The sequence below is a fragment of the Felis catus genome, chromosome C1, assembly GCF_018350175.1.
Source record: "Felis catus isolate Fca126 chromosome C1, F.catus_Fca126_mat1.0, whole genome shotgun sequence".
NCBI lineage: Eukaryota > Metazoa > Chordata > Mammalia > Carnivora > Felidae > Felis > Felis catus.
In genome coordinates this window covers 31573441-31595664 of record NC_058375.1, presented here as the reverse complement: position 1 = coordinate 31595664, position 22224 = coordinate 31573441, and the positions used below count along the sequence as shown (strand labels likewise).

The following is a 22224-nucleotide window of genomic DNA, read 5'->3' as shown; positions in this document are numbered from 1 at the left end:
CCTCAGCTGACCTTACATGAAAAGTCATCATGGGCATATGCAGAGATGTGGCAGAGTCCTGAAATAGAAGCAAGGTGGTCGGGGTCCCTAGGTGGGTCAGTTAGTTAAGCCTCCAACTTCAGCTCAGGTCATGATCTCACGGTTAATGGGTTCGAGCTCCACATAAGGCTCTGTGCTAACAACTCAGAGCCTGGAGCCTGCTTCAGATTCTGTGTCTTCCTCTCTCTCTGCCCCTCCCCTCCTCACACTCTTTCTCTCTCTTCCAAAAATAAACAAACATTTTTTAAAAATTAAAAAAAAAAAAAAAAAGCAAGGTAGTCCGCCTAATCACTTTGCCATCCATATTAACTTCTCTACACACATTCTACTCATTTCTCAAACTGCAATGAATTAATTTCTGAACACCAATTAGTGCCAGGTTCTATGCTAGATATTTTACAGACTTTCCCCCTTCTAATCCTCACTATCCTCTTTTATATGTGAAAAAGAGTGAGGTTCACAAAGTTTAACAACTGGCCCCTAGCCATACATCTAGAATGCAAACTCAGGTCCCAACCTAGGGCGGTATTCTTTCTATTGTACCACAAGGCTGACACCAAGACATGGAACACCCCAGGGCACATCCAAAGAAATTCTTAGGAGTCACATATATGTAGAGGTAGCATAAACCGTTAAACCCACCTTCATTAATCTAAAAATTAGAAATCTGACTGATGTTGAACTTCACCTGATGGTTAGAGACCTAGCTGAGTATATGACAAAATAGCACCCTATAAGTTGATACGCATTTTACTAGTGAAGTATTAGGGGCATTTAACCAGTAGCAAATCACATTTATAATTTATCAGGACTTGGAACAACTAATGATTAAATCATTAACACAAAATAAACTGTTACGGGATTGTGTGGCGATTTTACTATGGCATCTAAATAAGAGTTTAGTTATGCCAACAGGGTGTGTTGTAGGATGACTGCTGAAGCTACAGAACTGCAGGTATTATAGTTCTTTTCTCAGAAGTTTCGATCCCAGATTCTGAATAGCTACCAGCCTGAGAAGAGAAGGCAGAGGGCCAAAAAGCCAGTTGTGTCTCATCCACACTAGAGTCTTTTCAACCCCTCAACACTGGAGGTCAAGTCGGCTAGAAGGAAGCAAAGAAGCTTATATGAGGTGGGAAGCAGAGGAAGAGGGAGAACATTCACATCGCTGACTATTAATTAGTTATCACTAGGGAAAAACAACTAAGCACCTGGGAATCAGGCAGAGCTTATTTCAAATTCTGACTCCTCTGCTTATTAACTGTATGACACTGAACTAACCCTGAGCCTCAGCTTCCTCATCTGTAATACATGGATGTCACCATTCTATATCCAGAGCCACCATAAGTATTAAATGAGTTAACACATGTATATTGTATTGTGCCTAGTAAGCACTGAAAAACTGTAAAGTGCTAGAAGTCATCCAGTCCAAATTCCTTGTTTTATACAGGGTTAAGATGCAGAAAGGTCTCTCTCCTTAAGGCCCCAAAGCTACTAGGAGGGGCTGTCTCTCCTCCATCTCCAGCATACCCTGCAACCCTACAGAAAGCAACTCCTAAGCCATAAAGGGCAGTGTGGGAGGACTCCCAGCTGCTACAAAAAATCTTCCCCATGCTTTTCATCACCCATCCAGGCCAAGATTTGGTTGTTGTTCTACATGCCCATCCTTTGATTCTGAGTTTGATATACCCGATTAAACCAAACATGTCCCTTAATACTCTGTGAATACCTTTGGCATAGTTTTTATTAGTTCTTGGAAGGTTTGCAAGAAAACCACTCGAACCCCTATTTCTCATCAACAGCCACCTTACTAGAATTCAAGCTACTAGTGGGAAGAGAACTGAAATTATCCTAGAATTTCCATCTGGCGGCTTACTATACTGTACTTACTTACTATAGCTTTCCCTTCTCTAGCCTGTTGTTACTGTGGACTAACAGCCTCATGGGATCTCTGGAATTCCAACTCACATTCTTCCCTGGTCCTGGATATCAGCAGCCCTCTGCAACAGACAACTGCATTGTCTTGCCCTAAAAAACACCCAGATCACTATGAGGCAAAATGACTGCCTCTGGTTACCTGATTCAAGCTCTCAAAGTAGGCAGCATGGGAAATGATGCTCTTGGTCAGAAAACTGATTCTGAATCAGAGCTACTTATTTACTGGCTGTTTATCCATCCCTAAGCTCACTTCTTCATGTATAAAATGGAAAAAAAAAAAAAAATAACACCAACCCGTGGGAGCATTGAGGTTTAAATGATATAAGGTTAAAGCACTCAGCATTAACACCTAGCATGTGGTAGATACTCAATAACATCTAAATATACACTTGACTATAGCATTTATCACACATTATAATTACTTTTAACCATGTCTCTATTACCAGAGGAAGGCTTCTTGAAGTTAGTGGCTGTGTTTTATTTATATCCACATATATCCCCAATACATCAAACCCAACCTTAGCCACAGTGTCAATGAAGTAATGAGTAATGAGGACTGAGGAAAACTGGAGAGCGTATGTCCCATCTGAAGGGGCAGCTACTATTCAGCTCCAACTGACAAAAGCCATGAAGGAATACTAGTCCACTGTAGCAAGAGCCTCAGAGTCAATAAAAGAAACAAAAGTCAGATCCTGAACACAAAAAGCTGATGCCAGAACAGCTCTTGCTCTGGGATCCTGAGGAATGACTGAAGGACCAGAGTTATGACAGAAGTTGGCCTTAACCACCCTGATAATTCTTGTCAAGGACAGTCTTGTTCAGTCCCCCAAGATTACCTATCTTGGAGGTTATGCTGTATCAATCACATCAGAAGCAGAAATAGCAGCAAAGAAACTGGGCTCTTCAGTGCCCTGAACATTTTATTGATGTTGTCCCTAACTGACTTAGTAAAGTAAGTACACTTAGAAGCCTCAAGAAATATCAGACAACCTCTAGAGAAAAATGAACTTTTCGTATGTTATGATATGAATACAAAGCCATATTCACTTGACTATTAAATACATTGTGTGACTTATATACTAAGTTGATGAGATGGATGTATAAAGCAGTATTGTACTGATGTTATCAGTTAGGCAGATGGGCTATTTTTTTAAGAATACCTTTAAAGCAACCACTCAGAATCAAACACTGTATTTTGCTTATGTCAGCTGGAAACAAGGCTGAGTTAGTCTTTTAATGCCATCTAACATATTGTATAATAATATTATACAAACTGCTTTGTAATTTTCACTTAAATATGTGAACAATTTTCCGTATCAAATCTGTATCTATATCATTTACAATTGGAGTATATTCCATTGAATGGCTATACCATAATTTTCTATCAGTTTTATATTAATAACGTCACTGTCTACAATGTTTTGTGGTTTTTTTTACCTTTTGATGTATGACACACAATGTTACACTAGTCTCAGGTGTGTGACATAGTGATTCAACTTCTCTAGGTGTTATGTTATGCTCACAAGTATAGCTACCATCTGTCACCACACAACACTATTACAGTATCATTGACTATATTCCCTATGCTGTGCTTTTCACTCTTCTGATTTATTCATTCCATAACGAGAAGCCTGTATCTCTCACTCCCCTTCACCCATTTTGCCCACCACCCCCCACTCTGGCAACCATCAATTTGCTCTCTGTACTCATAGGTCTGATTCTGCTTTTCTGTTGTTCATTAGTTTTGTTTTTTAGATTCTACATATAAGTAAAAATCATATAATATTCATCTCTCTGACTTATTTCACTGAGCATGATATCCTCTAGGTCCATCCATGTTGTTGCAAATGGCACAATCTAATCCTTTTAAATGGCTATGTAATATTCCACTGTGCATGCAAGTATGTGTATGTGTGTATACACACATCTGCCTTATCCACTTGTCTATTGATGGACACCTAGCTTCCACATCTTGGCTACTGTAAATAATACCAAGGATGCAATGAACATAGGGGTACATATGTCTTTTTGAATTAGTGTTTTCATCTTCTTTGGGTAGATATCCAGCAGAATTATTGGACCATACAGTATTTCTATTTTTAATTTTTTGAAGGAAAAAAAAACAGCACACAAAGGTTCCTTTTTCTCCACATCCCTGCCAACACTTATTTCTTGTCTTTTTGATTTTAGCCATTCTGACAGGTGTAAGGTAGTATATCTCATTGGGTTTTGGTTTGCATTTTCCTGACGATTAGTAACGTTGGGCATCTTTTCACGTGTTTGTTGGCCATCTATATGTCTTCCTTGGAAAAATGTCTTTTCGGGTCCTCTGCCCATTTTTTAACTGGACTGTTTACTTTTTGGTGTCGAGATGCAGACATTTTTTATATACTTTAGGTATTAATCCCTCAGTATCTTCAATTTTAAAATATTGTAAATAGCATCACAGAGAACATCTATTATGCCCATTCCTTATACCCTCATTATCCCTTCCAGAACCACCGCAATGACTTCATAAATAGTATCATTTTGTCTGGTTTAAGGAAAAAATATATACAAACATGAAAGCCAGATTGTTTGAATGTTAAATCTTTCCAGTTTCAATTTTGGTTCAGTTTTTTTTTTTTTTTTTTTTTTTTAATTATAAGCAGACCAAAGAAAATTAAGGGCTGCCAGATTGTAGCTTCTGACCCATTTCTTTCACCTGACTTGGTCCTGAACAACTATTAGTTATTTCCCAAACCAAATCCACCTTCAAGGTTTAAAAAAGTGTGTCCACACATTTTCAAAAGAATCTGACAGAAGTTCTGAAGATAACCCCCAAAGAACCCCAAAGTCCCAGAAACATTTTGAGCAATGATAGTATCATTAGAATAAGGAATATAGCGCTGGTGCCCAGTAAATCACTGCTCAACAAATTAATGAAGTAAACTAATAAATGAGACCTTAAGTGGATTATAAATTCTGAATTTTTTTTTTTTTTTTAATGCTTGAGAGAAAGCGAGAGAGAGCCAGTGGGGAGGGGGAGACAGAGAGAGAGGGAAAGACGGAGAACCTCAAGAAGTCTCCACACTGTCAGCACAGAGCCCAGCGTGAGGCTTGTCATGAACTATGAGATCATGACTGGAACCAAAATCAAGAGTCAGACACTTAAGCAACTGAGCCACCCAGGGGCCCCCTGAATTACTCTTTTCTTTTTTTTTTTTTAAGTTGAGAGAGAGAGAGAGAGAGAGAGAGAGAGAATGTGAGTGGGGGAGGGGCAGAGGGAGAAGGGAACAGAGGATCCAAAGCAGGCTCCTCGATGAGAGCAGCAAGCCCAATGCGCACCTCGAACACGGAACCGTGAGGTCATGACCTGAGCCAAAGTCGAACGCTCAACCAACTGAGCCACCCAGGCGCCCTCAATTACTTGTTTTTAAAAATAAATTATATTCTCCAAAGCATAAATTAAGACCGATGGATGGAAAACTATTCTAGAAAACTATTCTATTCTCTCAGAGCTGTCCAAAGATGGCACAAGCTGCTTCAGAAGCTATGGATGGGGTTGTTAGCACAGGCTGTTTGAACACTTGACAGGAATATGTAAAGACAAGATGAAAAAGAGCAGCCATGTGGAGAAGCAGGGGGGAAAAAACAGTCTTTGCAGCTAGACAGATTTAGATTCTAATCCCTCTTCACCTCTTTTTAGCTGAGTAACCTCAAACTAGGTATTTAACCCCACTGAGGCCAATTTCCTAAACTATAAACCATCTTGCAAGGCTGTAAAGATTAAGGAAACTTTCACTCATTCAATAAATACTTAGGTGTAGGCATTGTGCTAAGACGTGGGGATCCTAAACAATACAGTCCCTGTCCTCAATGAGACTAAAGTCTATTATAACAAAGAGGAAAATTAAAACAGGCAATCGTAGTGCTCTATGTTAAGAGTTACAACAGGAACAAATGCATAGTACAGGACATAAGCAGAGCCCCTTAGCCCATGGCCTAACCCAGTTTCAGGCCAGTCAGAAATGGCTTCTTGGGAGATTTAAATCCTAAGAATAGGAACTTAATGAGACAGACAAAGAAACTGCATGTGCAAAGGCCTGGAGCTGACATAAAGCATTACATTCCTGAAAGGGCTATAGTTCGGTATGGCAGTAGCCCAGGGGCAAAAGGCTACAAGTTAACTCAGAAACATGAACAGGGCTGGACAAGACTACGATACTAGAACTTTATTCTAAGGGACAACAGTGAGCCATTGAAGAGTTTAAGCATGGGACTGGCACAATCAGAATTACCCTTTTATTTTTTTTTTTAATTCTTTTTAACGTTTATTTATTATTGAGAGACAGAGAGCAGGGAAGGGGTATTGAGAGGGGGAGACACAGAATCTGAAGCAGGCTCCAGGCTCTGAGCTGTCAGCACAGAGCCCGATGCGGGACTCGAACTCACAAATTGTGAGATCATGACCAGAGCCGAAGTCAGTCGCCCAACCAGCTGAGCCACCCAGGAGCCTCTCAGAATTACCCTTTTAAAAGATCATTTGGTTTGGGGCGCCTGGGTGGCGCAGTCGGTTAAGCGTCCGACTTCAGCCAGGTCACGATCTCGCGGTCTGTGAGTTCGAGCCCCGCGTCGGGCTCTGGGCTGATGGCTTGGAGCCTGGAGCCTGTTTCTGATTCTGTGTCTCCCTCTCTCTCTGCCCCTCCCCCGTTCATGCTCTGTCTCTCTCTGTCCCAAAAATAAATAAACGTTGAAAAAAAAAATTAAAAAAAAAAATAAAAGATCATTTGGGGTACAGTATGGAGAAGTGGGACCGGGTGGGAGACTGGCAGCTCTAGACAGATAGCAGGGAAAACAAGACACTGCAGTACTCTAGTTACCAGAAAATGTAGTAGTGCAGATGTTGAAAAGTAGATGAATGGGAAATATTAAGAAGGTAAAAATAAATAAATAAATAACATGAAGACCAGTGGTTAATAATGCATGTAGAACACCACCACCGACTGATAAACAGCAAGTGCACAAAAAAATGGTAGCTGCCACTAGTGTCACGGATGCTGGCAACGGGGTTAGATGGCCTTTGAAATCATATTCACCCCTAAGAGTCTATGTTACTTTGGAGACCTGTGTTGTATGTTCCCAGAAAAATCCTTTTCCACTACTGGCCAAACTATCCTCTACCAAAGGTTCATTTTTTACTCATAAGCTCTCTGCACTAGAACTGCTCAACTGGGCCCCACTACACCCCAGTCATAACATGAAATACTTATTAGATGTTCTCACGAACAGGGTTCCATGGCCAAATATGTCCAAGAAACACTGCATTATGTATCCTCTCTCTTGAAGGGTCATAAGGCACATAAACACAAAGGCCCTGAATACTAATTCTGCAGTAAAGAAATGCATTTCACTTTAGCTATCATTTTGTCAAGGATCCTTTTTTCAACTCCAGAGGACATTTATTACATTGTATAAGAACTAAAGTTCAATGAAACAGTTTAGGAAATGCTGCGCTAAGCTGCCTTACAGATTTTAGCAGAATGAAAAGATTATAGGCAACTCTATTCTGACCACCTTCCAAAATGGTTGGAGTTTTACACACATTATGGCCTTTCCCTTTTAATTTAGTCCTACTAAAAATGACATTAAATATCACCATAAATAGCAATCCTCTGCCTCCCAAATTACTGCCAACCAAGTGTGCTTTGCTTTTTAAAAAGGCCACAACTTTGTCAGCTGATAATGAGCAAATTCTAAGCCACTTACCCTTCAGGGTACAGCAATAATTTTTAACACAGTTAAAAATGACAAAGATGTTCAACTGTGCAGCTTGCACGTACTTTCACTTTCCTCTCCTAAATGAATTGATCACACCACTAGTGAGGAGGATAGGTCTTCACATTGGGCAAAGAATCTCACTTCATACAGATCACTGGACAATTTGCAGCTCCTGAGGAAAGGGTGAGCAATAACAGAAACTGTGAAAACCTTCAGTACAGTAGTCCCTCCTGATCTATAGGAGATACGTTCCAAGACACTACTCGCGCCCTGCCCAGGAGATGCCTGAAACTGCAGATAGTACCAAACCCTATTTACAATTCATTTCTTCCATACACACACACCGAAGATAAAGTTTAATTTATAAATTAGGCGCAGTAAGAAATAATAATAATAATAATAAAATAGAACAATTATAACAATATACTGTAATAAAAACTATGTGAATGTGGTCTCTTTCTGCCTCAAAATCTTATTGCTCTGCACTCACCCTTCTTGTGATGCCGCTAAATAAGATGCCTTCGTGATGAGCTGAAGTGACGTGAGGACAGACATTGTGATAGGGCACTGGGCTACTACTGATCCTCTGACAATAGTCAGAGGAGGATCATCTGCTTCTGGACCACGGTTGACCATGGGTAACCGAAACCGTAGAAAGCGAAACCACAGGTAATGGGTGGGACGACTTTAACTCTAATAGATTTAAGCCAGTGACATCATACAAAGTATTCCATACTCCGATATCATTCCCTATGAGTCACTGAGGCATTCATCGAAGCACTGGTCAAGATCACTATTTATAGCTCATACCCATGAATGTACTTAAGATTAATTCTTAAATCTGATCTGTAACAAGATACCGTTGATTTTAAATGGAGAGTATTCATCTAATGAGGACACCTTATGTACCTTGGACATGAAGATCTGAACCTTTAAGGTAAACCTATTCCACTGGAAACATTCAAATGCAAAGGTTAGCCTAGTCCCTCTCTCTAAACTGCACCTGAAGTTTATCCATTAGAAAGCTCTCACAGTATAAAAGTACACCGAATTTAGAAGTAATCTGTCTGCAAACAAGTAAGGACTTAACCCAAAACAGAAAATACAACTCTCACACTGAAAATGAGCACAAATGTTGCCTCACTGTTATCAGGTACATCACTGCTAAAACATGGAGAAGTGTGGGAAGGGTGCAGCAAATTTCGCAACCTGGCAAAAAATTTCTGCAGGCAGACAGACTTTTTTTCTTGAACCATTTTACAATGCTGTCTTCCTGCTTACTTCAAAGAAAATGTTACCAGGTGACTACAAGCCAAACTGACAGTCCCACTTCAACTGACAACTTCTACAATTAGAAAAACAATTTTTTTAAGTTTATTTATTTTGAGAGAGAGAGAGAGAGATAAAGTGCAAGCAGGGGAGGGGCAGGGAGAGAATGCCAAGCAGGCTCTGTGCCATCAGCACAGGGCCTGATGTGCAGCTCGATCTCACAAACTGGGAGATCATGATCACAAACCATGAGATCATGACCTGCGCCAAAATCAAGAGTTAGACTCAGCTATCCAGGCACCCCTAGAAAAAGTTTTAAATGACTATAATGTAAATCTTTCTGGATTGAAAGATAAAACTGGTTGTTCTGATTTTAGTAATTATTGCTATTTGGCAAATACAGAAAAGTTCTCATCTCATCAAAATCATTACCACTTAGCACCCAAGAATGAACAGAGGCAATCAGGAGACAACCTAACTCTGAAGCAGAAGATACTACTGCTTTGTGCATTCATAAATAATACAGACTAATAATAACAGAGATCCACTATAAATCAGCTCCTAAATCACAACACCACAACTAAATTAGGTTATTTCTTTCATGTCAAGTGGTTGCTCCCCCACGTAGAAATCTTACTGTACATGAAAGAACAGACGACTACAAACGACCTCCTCATTGGGGAAGCTTTAACAGGCTGACAGATTTTATGCTGTTCTAAAAAGAAAGTGATGTGTTCCCTCACTTACTAAGGTCCACTTGGTGACAGGCACCTACCATATGCTGCTGTATTCATTTTTCATAACTACTCTGTAACAGAGGTATCATTACCACTAATTTACATAGGAAGAAACTAAGGCTTAGACAGGTCAAGAATCTGACCCCGAGCTCACACAGAGGGTAAACCCAGACAGAATTCTTTCCCAGGTCTGACTCCAGCGTCAGCAACTACACTACCCCCTCCCAATGGCATTTTTTGGCCAAACTATTTTAAATCCACTTCTTCCTCTGATTAATCTACTTAAATTATGTTAGGTACTTTGAGTCACTGGGAAAATACTAAAATGACCTTGTAGCCTTCCTAACTAGTCACAGCACATGCATGAAAAACTGAATAAACAAAATGAAGAGAGACTGGAAGACATCAGATAACTCACAATAAGTCTGCTTTGAGCACAAGAAACTGAATGGAAAAGAACAACTTGCTGGCTAAGGAATGTTCTTCCTAGGTTGTATGCCTGAGGCTGGAATAAACCTCAAGAAGGTCATTTGTATCTTTAATAATGTCCTCTGCCATTCTCCTTCCTATGAATGAGGCAAACTTGTTAAAATATAAAAGGGCCTTAGAGTCAACCCTATCATCAAGCCAATGTTTCCACGGAAGAGGCAATACTGTCCAGTGGAATGAGACTAGTCTGGGAATCCAACAATCTGGGTTACACCTGGCTCTCCCCTTGCCAAGCCAAGTGACCTTGTCAAGGTCATCACACTCTAGGGCCTCAGTAAAAGAGTACCTGCCTGAAAAAAACTGAAGGTCACTTCCTGACCTAAGATGCAGGAATTTTTCTTTTCTCATAATATTTTAAGGTGTCAAGAAAATACAGTTTAAGAGTAAGGGTTCCACAAATTTCGTAGGAATTAAGAGTTATAGACCTAAGTTTGAATCGGAGCTCTGCCACCTTGTGTGACCTTGAGCAAATTACCTAACCCTTCAGTTTCTTCACACACAAAAATAAAGGTGGTAATAGTGTCCACCACATACAGAGTGTGGATAATATATACATTTATATCCTAGCTGGTGCAACATAAGCACTCAATAAAAGTTAGTAACTAACTATATCATTCCTGAGTTTGATTCATAGATCCTTAATGGCTCAGTACCTCTGAACTAAAAGAGATATGAATTTCAAAATTGCCTCAGAGACACCTAGCATGGCTCCTCATTTCACTTTGCCTCTGCATCTCTGTAAATGAGGTTAAGAAACCCTGTATCTTTTCTAGTACAATGAATCAGTTTTGACCAAATGGAAAATATGTACACATCAATGAGATAACAGAATTGTGTTATAAAAATTTAGGTAACAAGACATGAACACAGTCTGTTAAGTATTAAACATTAGTATGATGTCTGCTTAGAAGACACAGCTGATGTTCTCAAGTTTTTACCATAAACTCAGACCTACTCAGACCTCCTGGGATTCCAGATTTTTAGGGTGGTCCATTCCAGATGATAACAAGGCCCAGCAACCGGCCATGGATGTAAGGAGTTAATGGGAATGAAGGTGATCACCGTTGTTGAAGGGAAGGCAATTAAGAAATGCTTGCTGAATATGTGTATATTTGTTTTTGCAACCTTGTCTAGACTTCCTAAAAAAGAACTAAGTCATGGATGCTGTAACATTCTTCATATTTGGCTAACTTAATGACTGAGCCAAATGAAGCTTGAGATGACCAATGTACAAAATATGGCAAGCCCTAATTCCGCTTGTATTTTAACTCCATCTACTACACTGCAGTGTAATTGCAAATAAAAGTGAGGAGACCCTCACCTAATTGCATTAAGTCACAAAGTAACTCAGACTACCAAATCATTGGTCTCCCCTTGAAACCTAAATTATTTAAAGATTTCCATGCAAAATTGGGATTACAAATATTTTGTTGTATCCAGTTTTAATTTTACATATCATTCAGGATAAGCATATACTAGAATCACTATCCCACGGTTTGAAGGCGGCACTAGGCTTCTGGACAGATCCCAGTGTTTGGAGACAAACATCTAAAGTACTAGTGATATTTGAAAAAGCTCCCAGGTGAGTTCTTTATATACTTGGTAGTTCCTCACTCCTTGACATCAATCACTTCCATATATAGAAAAACCATGTCAGCAATATTCTGAAGACTGGTTTTAAAGAATGCAGATTCTTAAACTTTCTGTACATACTTTCCCCTATTATCTACCTGGCTTCAGAAAAACTCCAACAGTTTACTTTTTAATCTTTCTCTACACAATAAAAAACAAGAGATATGATTTAAATACCTAGTTGAAGAACCTAGATTCTACATGGCTCCTACCCTGTGTTCTGAATCTTTGAAACAGTACAACAAACTCTTGTTAATTATGTTCTCCTCACTCAATATGCTCCTAATTCCCAGCAATCAAAGAAAGATGATCCACTTTGAAATACAATGCTATCTACCAAGGGCACAATGTATACACTGTATGTTAGCTAACTTGACAATAAATTATATTTTAAAAAATAATAATAAAGAAAGAAAGAAAGAAAGAAAGAAAGAAAGAAAGAAAGAAAGAAAGCAAGCAAGCAAGCTATCTGGAAGTTTGACTAATCAGGTTTATACTGATAACACAACACAGCAGATAACACTACAGGCTTTGCCACTGGGCAACTTGGATATGAATCCCAGTTCAACCACACAGACACTGGACAAGCTACACACAACCTCTCTATCCTCAATTTTCTCATCTGCAATATGCAAATGATAATGCCTACATAATAGGAAATATGTGCCCCAAAATGTCAATTCCCTTCCTCTACTACTTTCCTCTTCTCTCTTGAAAATGTTGTTGCATTCACAAACTGACCACATTTGAAAACCGGAAAAGTTTCTTGGAATTGGTATAAAAACAGATTTATAGCATCTATCTGAAACTAGAGAGGACCACCTAACATAGACAAGGAAAAACAAATTAGAAAACAGAGAAGTTTAACACAAATGCGTTTCCACGATCCCTAAACCTTGGGAAATGCAAATGTAGAACAATTCAAGTCATAACAATAAATTGGAAAATGATAAAATACCTCCAACAAGCTTACTCTAACAACTCTTGATTAGAACAAAAGTTTTGTGAAATACAAACCAGAAAGTCCTGTTACTCAAAACAAGATGCAAAGAACTATGTACTAGTTTATTCTCAAATCTGCTTATTTCTTTAAAAAAAAATTTTTAAGTGCACAGGAAGATGAGTGTAATTTTTAGGGATATATAAAAGAAAAGAGGGGCGCCTGGGTGGCTCAGTCTGTTATGTGTCTGACTTGGGCTCAGGTCATGATCTCACAGTTCATGAGTTCCAGCTACACATCAGGCTCTGCACTACTAGTGTTTGGGATTTTCCCTCTCTTTCTGCCCCAACCCCACTTGCATGCACTCGCTCACGCTCTCCCTCTCTCTCTCAAAAATAAACTTTAAAAAAAGAAAACAAATAAGTCAAGGTCCAGGATCTCTGTTAAGCTCTCTTCCACTAAAGAGATACCTACCAATATCTATTCAAACAAATACCAAGTATCTAATATCTGCCAGCAAGTGTAGCTTTAGAAACTCAGCCCTGACCTATATCCTTCCCAATACAGGAAAACTTTATATAACAACATTACAAAATTAGCCGCATGGTCCTGAGACCCAATAATCTATTCCCTTACTATAATTCCCAAGTCTGAAAATGTTCCCCCAATGCTTCACACTTCCTCATTCTTATAGATGTCACTACCTCATGCCCCTGCCTCTTAGACTTGGTGAAGGCCCAGCGCACTGGTCCAATAGGATCCACCTCTCGGGCTGGGTCTGTTTATTTTCTCCTCATATCACATCCTAGGATCCACCTCTCGGGCTGGGTCTGTTTATTTACTCCTCATATCACATCCCAGGTCTGGTAACTCTGAAACCTCGGTTTCAATGCTATCACTCTCCAGCAAAATTCTTGATCTCATCCTATCCTTTAGATAGGTCCCTAAGGCCCAGATGCCTTTTTTCCTATACCACGCCCTCAGACCTGACATCCATGGACATCAAAGTCATTCACAAACTGTGTTAAACTCCAGTCTATCTTAACTGTAGAGAACAAACTGATGGTTACCAGGGGGAAACAGGTGGGGGGGGGGAGGGGGATAGGTGAAACAAGTGATGGAGATTAAGGAGTGCACTCCCCACCACGAGCACTGGGTGTTGGGAATTGTTGGATCATTACGTTATACACCTGAACTAACGTAACACTCCTTGTTACCTATACTGGAATTAAAAAACAAAAACAAAAACACCTCCAAGTCTAGCACTCTTGGATCTCAAAGACCGTCTCAGACCCTAACTCAGGTTTCAGCGTTTCCAAGCATGGCACCCTTGGGGTTTGTACGCCTCTCTATGATGGGCCACGCATGTTCCACGGAGTGTACCTCTGGAGTTAGGAGTGCCTCCCACTCCGGGCCGTGCACAGGCTATCCCCACAGTACCTGCCAGACCATCACCCTGTTTCCCCCTTAAGGTCTCTAGGCTCGCCCCCGGCCTCCACCCCACGCCTGCACCGGAGGGGGTCACCGCCCTGCCGTCCGAGCCCGAGACGCGCGCATCCCCGCAGCCTCCGACTCCTTCATCACCCCCCAGGCCCGAGCCAGCGCGACCAATAAGGTGCCAGGTCCGCGGCCTCCCCGCCACCGACCAATCACGAGCGAGCCCCCCCGCAGTCGCCTTCCGCCAATGGGAGAAAGCCCGCGGGCCGGGCCGACGAGGCGCACGGACCCCAGGAGCGCGACGGCGGCGACAGCGGCGGGCCTGGCGAGAACACAACATGGCGGCGGGCAGGCCGGACCGAACTACAGCGGCAGCCGCGAGAGGGAAGTGAGGTCTCCGCCGAAGGCGGGAAGCGCTGCCCCTCCCCCCGCCGCCGCTCGCCTCTCACCCTCCCTCCCACAGACGCTCCCGCACACTCACACGCCTCTGCTCAGGAGTCCAGGGAAGAGCAGGAGCCGCCCCCGCGCTCCTGCGGAGTCAGGCAATGCAGAGGCCTGGGCACGGCGGAGGGGAGGGGGAAGCGTGCGTCACGGAGAACGGAGCGCGCGCGAAGCGGGGGCACAAACAAGATGGCGGCCACGCCGTTTGCACCGTCTCCCCCCACCTTCCCCTCCCCCTCCCTTGGCGCCTTGACTCCCAGTATCTTGAAGTGCGCAGAAGCTGGGTTGTTTGAAATCTCGCGAGAATTAGGAAGGGGCGACGACCTGGGGAGGCGGAATGAGATCAGAGAGCCTTCTGACCCCACCCCCTTCTAGGGGACCCGGAGGCGTTGCCTGGTGACTTCCACAGGGTGTTCTATGCTTGGCGTTTGATGTGGTGCGCACCCTTGAATGTTAGGAAATACGGTTTTTTTTGGTTTTTTGGGTTTGTTTAATTTGGAAGGAAAGAGCTGGGGGGACGAAGGACGACACGGGGATGCCAGATTACGTGCGCCGGTAAAGAAGATAGCTACCAGTACCATAAAAAGGGATTTAACACCAAAACTGTAAAATGATATACTCCAGAGTAAAGAACAGCACATCCCAAGAATTGTCGCTGGTAACCTTACGTCGACATAGACACTGCTTTTCTCATTTAAATGCAGTTTAAAACTTCATCAAGACGTTTGAAAACCCCAGTTACAATGGGCATTACATCTTTTTAGCTCTTTCATCTCCGCAACCGCTTGGTCCCAAGGTGTTAGTATTTCTGTTTTACAGATGATAAAACTGATGCTCAAAGGGTTAAGTGACTTGATCAAAGTCCCACAGCTATTAAGTGTCAAAACTCAGTGTGAATAGCTCCAAAACTTGTCGATAGATTCACCAAATACGTATGGAATGGGACTATCTACATTGAACCAATGGGTTAGGTGTAAGCACAGAGACAAATGAAACTGCTGGTGCTAGTGGTTACCTTAAATTTTATAAATGACCTTGGAGCCTTTCTGAGACTTGGGTTGCAGGGGTCTTCAACATTATAACCAACACACTATTATTATTTCTTCCCTTTGAGTGTATGACCCTGGTGATGAAGGTGTTGAGCATACTGGAATAAGCCCTTGACTTGAATTCAGGGAAATTGTTTTCAGATCCAACCTGAATAAATCTCACTTCAAGCACTCAATAAATATTTGATGAATGAATGAACAAAACCTAACTAGCTATACGACACCTGACTTCACTGAGTCTCAATTTCTTTGTCTGTAAAATGATCTAATTCCTGTCTCCTGGGAGTGTTGGTTGGGGAGATTGAATGAAATAGTGTAAGGGAGAGTGCTTCACAAATTGCAGAAGTGTCATAAAGAAGTTAGTGATAATGATGACATTTTCACGAGAAATGGCATTAAAAATTCAAAACAGAGATGGGGCGCCTGGGTGGCTCAGCTGGTTGACCATCTGACTTCCACTCAGGTGATAACCTTACAGTTGGTGAGTTCAAGCCCTGCACCAGGGCTCTTTGGGTTCAGCACAGAGCCTGCTTCAGGTCCTCCATCCCACAGCCCCCCCCCCCCCCCCCCCGCCTCTCTGCCCCTCCCCCACTGGCACTCTCAATCTCAATAAACATTAAAAAAAAATTCAAAACAGAGAGACCCAAAATAAATACTATGTTAAGATAGTACAGAGATGAGCTCAGCTAATGGGAAAAAGCTAAGTGCGTCTTTCTACAAATACTTATTAAGTTAATTATTGCATATACTTTGTTGCAAAAGATGTAAAAATGTGTAGGAATGAGCACAAATTAGTGTTATTAGATAGTTATAATGAAGTATTGACAGCACATAGGGGCTTCAGTCAGTTTCCCTCCAAGAGCCTGGAAATCAGGTTGCCCTCAGAATTAAACTAATAAGAATTTACATAGTGGAGGAAATCAGCCAAAGGTGATTATAAACATATTTAACTACAAGTAGGGCTCAAGCATTGATCTAGCAGATTTGCAGTCCATAAACTGTCCTGGAGAGATCTTTCTGTGCTGGATATTAACCCTTTAGTTGCTAATCGGTGAGTAGTAGTTCCCAGGGGTGGGGAGTTCTCAGGAGGCTTGGGACAGCAGGCATTAATCAGTACAAAACCATTTCACTATTTTGATAGTATTATAACTGGTACCAGTCATACTGGTGCACAGGCTGAATACTAGTCCTTGTTGTAGACTATTATTATCAATATTCTCTGCCCCTGCCTTTCTAAAACCCTGCCTATCTGGTCTGTCTGTCCCTGGGAGATTATACTTCTCACACTAATGTCATCAAGCTTGGTGTTACTTTGGTCAATGAAATATGCAATGGCATGAGCCACTTCTGAACAGAAATAAATGGGCCATCTAATGATTCCGCCATATTGTTTTTCCTCTGCCTTGAGAGCAGCATGTCCCAAATAGAACTGCTTCTCCAGGGTTGGTCCCAGAACGAAGATGTGCAGAGCCACAGCTGATGTACATGACCTGTAATGTAAGGTGAGTGAGAAATAAACCTTTGTTGCAAGCCACTGAAATAGGTTTAGTTGTTTGTTTCCGTAGCATAACCTAGCTAGCCTAAGCTGACTAATACAACCCTAAAATTAGCTATCTGTGGCAGTAAGCCAAGAGTTTCTCTACAAACACGATCAAAAAGCAAACCAAACTCTGGGCCAGGTCATACAGGAGGAATCTCATGAAAGCAAATGTGATTGTAATTTAATAAGTAGATGCTTAGTCAATCTTATCAACCAATCATTCTATATCCTATTAGGAGAGAGATTCTGTGAACCAAAGGGCTTAATCAGCCATGACAGCCCAAAACTGGGCAGTCACAGAGGCAAACTTTAGCATTGCCCTTCTACGCCCTGCCTCAGTCAAGCTGACCTAAGCGTTAGGATTTCCTTGTCCGTGTCATCCCTATAGTGGGTGAGAGTATCTCAGGCTGCCTCAGCTAAGAAAAGATCAACGTGCTTCCCTGGTGTGATTGCTCACCCAGCAAACGTCTCACCTGTGGGGACAGAATTTAGTGACCTGCTGCCTAGAGGATCTCAGTTCTTTTGATAATGACATTTTTCATTATAAATCAATCTATTGGATTCTGGCTTATGTAACTTCCAGTCTCTGTGAACTTAGTGGATCCAGGAGCCCCCTTGAGAGATGATTCCCCTCTGTTTACTTATTAAAATCAGGGTTCTGAATTTATAAAGTTGAAGACGAGTTCTGGGATGTTGGTAAATTCCTTAAAGTTGTAGCACTGTAGAGGGACCTGTCTAGAGTGTCAGCTAGACTACCCTCAGCTATACCTCTCTATCTCCTTGTGTGCCTTCTGTGATCCAAAAGGGGCGCCTGGCTGGCTCAGTCGGTTGAGTGTCCGACTCTTAATTTTGGCTCAGCTCATGATCTTGCTGTTCATGGGATGGAGCCCCACTCAGGTTCTGCACAGATAGAATGGACCTGCTTGGGATTCTCTCTCTCTGCCTCTGTCTCTCTCTCTCTCTCTCTCTCTCTCTCAAAATAAATAAACTTTAAAAAGAAAAGAAAAGCAGTAAGTGTTAAAGACAGACATAATTCACAAGCTGTAGGAGTTCAAAAAAGGGAGTGATTACTTCCACGTAGTATGAAACAGGGAGGAGTTCGGGAAAGATTTGCAAGGATGTGACCTTTGAAGGGGGTCTTGAAAAAAATGAGAACTAGGGGAAGAGCATGCCCTTTGTAGGTGGCCACTGGAGCAAATATAGGAAGCAGGAGATCACTTGAGGAAACATAGAGTAAGAGGAAAAGGAAGAAGGATCATCTGGAAAGTTACATATGGTCAGATTAAGGTTCTTGGGTTTTATTTTCTGCTAAGTAGAGTTAGTGTGGAATTTTCTTTTTGTTTTTGTTTGTTTCACCACTTTAGCCATTTTTAAGTATATAGTTCATTGACATTAAGTACATTCACATTGTTTTGTAAATATCAGCACTGTCCATCTCCAGAATTGTTTCATCACCCCCTGTTGAAACTCTGCACCCATTAAACAATAATTCCCCATCCTCCCTTCCTCCAGCTCCTGGTGACAACTGTTCTGTTTTCTGTCTCTTTGCATTTGGCTATTCTAGGTATCTCATGTAAGTGGAATCATTCAATATTTGTCCTTTTGTGTCTGGCTTATTTCACTTAGCATAATGTATTCAAAGTTAATCCATTTCACACCAAAATTTCATTTCTGTTTATGGCTGAATGTAGTATTTTGTTATGTATATATAACACATTTTGTTTATCGTTTATCCATAAATGGACATTTGGGTTGTTTCCATCTTTTGGGTACTGTGAATAATGCTGACTATGAATATTGGTGTACAATTATCTGAGTCTCTGCTTTCAGTTCTTTGGGGTATATACCTAGAAGTGAAATTTCTGGGTCATATGGTGATTCTGTGTTTAATTTTTTGAGGAACTGCCATACTGTTTTCCACTGTGGCTACACCATCTTCCATCAAAACTTCAAAACTTCCATCACCATCAAAAACTTCCCAGTGATAGAAGTTTTTACAAAGGGATTGAAATGGTCAAAACTGCATTTAAAGACAATCTGGCAGAGATAATAAGATGGAATGGGATTGTAAAATGACCACTGGAGACTTTTAAAAAAAAATTTTTTTTTCAACGTTTATTTATTTTTGGGACAGAGAGAGCCAGAGCATGAACGGGGGAGGGGCAGAGAGAGAGGGAGACACAGAATCGGAAACAGGCTCCAGGCTCCAGGCTCCGAGCCATCAGCCCAGAGCCCGACGCGGGGCTCGAACCCACGGACCGCGAGATCGTGACTGGCTGAAGTCGGACGCTTAACCGACTGCGCCACCCAGGCGCCCCGACCGCTGGCGACTTTCACAGTAGTTCAGGCAAGATGCAATGAGCTTGTGAATACATCAGTAGCAGTGAGAATGGAGAGAAGAGTGTACAAGTGCAGAGGTGACATTTCCAAGGTAGGATTGGAAGGACTGGAGAACCGATTGACTATTTCAGGGGACAGGGGAGAGGGGATCAAGAGGTGTTTAATATGACTTCTAGCTTTCACAGTTAGGAGGATGGTGGTCTCCAGATGAAGACTTCTGGACTTTTTCAGAGCATGGAGAAGTCACGGGTTCAGGTTGGAACAGGTAGAGTTTGAATTATACATGAGACATTGTAAGCTATAGGTGGACATTTGCTGTTTTGCCTGCTCATCGTCTTTGCCCTTTCAACTGAAATGGCACTGGACGTTTTTTCTTCTTTTAGATTGTAGAGCCATCCTTCTTCATCTGCATGTAGTGCTGGGCTGGGAGAGTGTGTGGCCATGAGAATGCACTTTTCAGATCTCCAACTGGGAGAAGTGTAACTCCTCAGCAGCCCAGCTGCTGAGCTATGAAATCCATCACCCCTCTCTCCCAGGCTTCACTCCCCATGGGCTGCTCCTGGCCACTGACAGCCCAGCAGGAATTTCAGGACAGGATTTTTTTTTTTTTTTTTAGGATAAACGGATACTCTTCTGATGGGTGACTTTGGCTCAAGGACTCCTCAATGGCCTTGCCAGACTTTCCTTAGAACTACACTGCAGTCAGAGACCCTTCCACCTAGAACTCCTTCCTTCTCGCTCCTTCCTTCAGGGTCGGATTTGCATCACTATCTGGTGGTCCTCAGTCAGTCTCTCTCAGCTTCTGCCCCATTTCCTCTCACGGGTGTTTTTCATAATAAATCCCTTGCACTTAATCCTGCCTCAGTATCTGATTCTCTGAGGATCTGAACTGGCATAAGGGGAAGAAGGATGGGCTATTTCCTTCCCCAGTGTTTCTTCCATATCCCATCAGCTGTAGGGATAGGCATGTGACCCAGTCTGACTGATCTCAATGATCCCCACATCTTGGCCCAGTGCCTCTTCAGTCTCTCAGTGTGATTCAGTCTCAGACCATTAGTTATTTGGTCCACCTCACCCACAGGCATGGCAGATCAATTCTGAGTGAGGTCTCACAGCTCTGCTGCCTGAGGCCAACTAATTGCAAACGTATATTCTCTGGCTTCTGCAAACTTCCAGACCCTGATGACACACCTCCTCACAGAACATGAGCTCTGGCTTCCCGAAGGGGCCAATGAAGCAACCTAGAAGTACAGGAGACTTCATTACCCATAGGGCACAGTGATCACTGGGAGACAAGAGACAGGAAGTGGCAGGAGAGAACAATCCACTCTTTTCCTTCCTCTGATGGTCTGTTTTAAGGTGTAATTTCTCTATACAACCTGTCTAGAGACATTCTGCATGGCCAAGTAGGTGGGCCTCTCAAGAGAGTAGCTGTGTCTGTTCACAGCTCATTGTGAAGAAGTAACAAACGTTTGCTTGCATTGCTTCCCATCTTTTCCTGCTTTCCCCTCCCCTCATTCTCACTGCCCTGGAAATGTGCGTCCACAAAAGCCTTTGGCACATAATCCCTTCTTCAGGCTTTGTTTTCTAGGAACCCTTGCTAAGACAGGTCACAGTTTCTGAACAGATGGGCACATGACCCAAACTAAGCTGAGCAAAGCCCTCTGAAAGATGTGAAGCATAGGTACAGTAGAGACAGGACGTTTCTTCTGGAGATCTTGGGCCATAAGGATCTGTGAGTGGCCATCATTTCTGCTTCATGAAGAGAGTCTGCCTGGGCATGAAGGGATCACTGAATTTTTATTTTATTTTACTTTATTTTCAATTTAAATAATTATATGCACTTAATGACTACACATTGGACCCCACAGACCTAGACTACTGGTCTGCTTGGGAAGGCAGTAGGGAATGTTGGCTAAAGCATGTGCTTTGGAGTCAGTCTACTCTGGGTTCGAGTCCCAACTCTAGTTCTTAGTGGTGTAAATTAAGCAGGTTACTTAACCCTTCTGAGCTATAGAGGTGAAAGATGCAAAGAACAGTAAATGATATGTGATACCAGAAAGACCTGCAAAGGCACAAAAAGTCCATTGAATTTGGCAATTAGGAGACTGAGTAGATTAAGACAGAAAGTGTTAAAAGTGTGTTGGGGTGAAAACCAACCAGCAATTTATCTGTCTTTTGGACATCTGCTAAGTTTCTTTCCTCTGGAGGGGGATCCCAGGCAGGGAGAGAAAAGAAACACAAAAATTTTCTCTTAATCCTGATGGCCCATGGGGAGTTGAGAACTGAAAGGCATGTCCTAAAAGTGGGGCTCCAAAGTCAAGCCAGAAACACAGAATCAAACACTATCAGTCATTAGGTCTGGAGCCAAAGATGGGGTTGTCTAGACCAAGGAAGCCACAGGTAATGAACATCTCCTATACATCCCCTCACTACATAACACTTACTGTGTGACTGGATTGTGAGTCCTTCGAGGTTCAGGGCCTCGTTCATCTTGGTATCTCCAACACCTAGTAAGTTCCTGGCACCATAGTAGGTGCTTAACTAACATCTATAGAATGAATGAAATGTGAGTAAGTCAGTTGACTTCCTGATGCATGGTAGACACTCTATAAA

The 22224-nt window shown here is 42.0% G+C and overlaps 2 protein-coding genes across 5 annotated transcripts in view; one reads left to right on the top strand and one right to left on the bottom strand.

Moving 5' to 3' along the window:
- NFYC (nuclear transcription factor Y subunit gamma) overlaps nucleotides 1–14970 on the bottom strand; it is a 66421-nt gene extending 51451 nt beyond the window's left edge. Inside the window, exon 1 of one of the 2 annotated variants that reach the window (XM_019836763.3) lies at nucleotides 14720–14970. The gene's annotated coding sequence lies outside the window, so the exon portion shown is untranslated. Of the gene's footprint in view, nucleotides 1–8224; nucleotides 9041–14719 lie in introns of those variants that run through there. The other variant, XM_045035612.1, reaches the window with a different exon arrangement.
- A 1385-nt stretch (nucleotides 14971–16355) lies between these two features.
- RIMS3 (regulating synaptic membrane exocytosis 3) overlaps nucleotides 16356–22224 on the top strand; it is a 57895-nt gene continuing 52026 nt past the window's right edge. For all 3 annotated transcript variants that reach the window (XM_045035611.1, XM_045035609.1, XM_045035610.1), the window contains exon 1: nucleotides 16356–17230. The gene's annotated coding sequence lies outside the window, so the exon portion shown is untranslated. The remainder of the gene's footprint in view (nucleotides 17231–22224) is intronic.